Genomic DNA, 1,388 nt, shown 5'->3' with positions numbered 1-1,388 from the left:
GTGTGTGTGTGTGTGTGTGTGTGTGTGTGTGTGTGTGTGTGTGTTTGAAAGAGCGGCTTACCTAAACTTTTATAGGCAGCTTTAAAGTCATTGTGATTTTATTGAGTCCCTTTTTTGGCAACATTGTAACTGTATTCAGTCGCTCAAGCGCTTATTGGGCGCGAGAGGTTATGTGTCCTCGGTGCACAGTGCTTTCTTTGAACCCCTCAGAGATTTGAAATAAACATCTCACAAAACGAATAGTCGTTCTCACACACTTCAGTTTCACTGGGCAAAAAAAAAATAAAATGCTGCCTTTTAAACACCGCTGTACATCTCACCTCACCTCACCAGAGGATGAACCCTCTCTTTCCACAGATGATTTCAATATACTTTCAGGTGTTATAGCAACTTTTAAAATTATTATTCCGTGACGCAAATGAGCTGGAGGAACATGGTGAAGCAGCCCACGGAGCACATCAAGAGACCAATGAACACGTTCATGGTCTGGTCGCGAGGTCAGAGAAGACAGATGGCACTGGAGAACCCAAAGATGCACAACTCAGAGATCAGCAAGAGACTCGGCGCCGAGTGGAAGCGGCTCTCAGAGTCGGAAAAAAGACCTTACATCGACGAGGCTAAAAGACTATGCGCCCAACACATGAGAGAGCATCCACACTACAAATACCGACCGAGACGCAAACCTAAAGGACTGCAGAGGAAGCACACGCTGTTGCCTTTACCGCATCACGGGCGAGCGAGAGTTCCTCTCAGATTTAGACAAACCACGACCACTTCATTCAGCTGTGACCATGCAACATCCTATTATGGAGCCGAGCATGTCTGCAGCTTTTCAACCTGAAAAACTGCTTTAACCTCGGAATCATTTGCTTTTTCTCCAGCTTTTAGCTATCAGAGTGGACACAGGTCCTCCGGGAGTCTGGGATGCTCCGGTCAGTACGCGCACACTCACCTGTCACCTGTAAACCCCGGGTACCTGCTGCCCTGTAACTGTTCACCCTGGCCTTTATCCAGTCTCACACCTCCAGTTGCCTATATAGTGTTTCCAGGTATGAGCAAGATTGCAATCATCTCTACAGCGCTGTGACTCAGTCATTAAAATGTCATTAGTCTTGTTTTTTTTCTAAGATAGAAATCGTCTGGTCTTTTCTCAGTTTAACTTCCAAGTGCAGCTTTTTATACATGTTGATTAAAATAAATTTAACTATTTTTATTAGCCTAATAATAGTAATGTAATTTATTTATTTATTTGTTTCTATGTATGGGATCTCACATTTGTTTTCACGTTAATTTATAAAAATTTATAAAGCCCATTTGGTATTATTGTAATAATAATAATAATAATAATAATAATAATAATAATAATAATAGAAAAATTGCCTATAATT

At 41.4% G+C, this 1,388-nt stretch overlaps 1 pseudogene; it reads left to right on the top strand.

Annotated features, from left to right (window-relative positions):
- The first annotated feature begins 418 nt into the window (after positions 1-418).
- LOC113116230 (transcription factor Sox-14-like) lies at positions 419-1,087 on the top strand (annotated as a pseudogene).
- Positions 1,088-1,388: the final 301 nt, after the last annotated feature.

This window comes from Carassius auratus, chromosome 2 (genome assembly GCF_003368295.1).
Source record: "Carassius auratus strain Wakin chromosome 2, ASM336829v1, whole genome shotgun sequence".
Taxonomy (NCBI): Eukaryota; Metazoa; Chordata; class Actinopteri; order Cypriniformes; family Cyprinidae; genus Carassius; species Carassius auratus.
The sequence above is the reverse complement of the archived record's forward strand: the minus strand, read 5'-3'. Positions and strand labels throughout refer to the sequence as shown.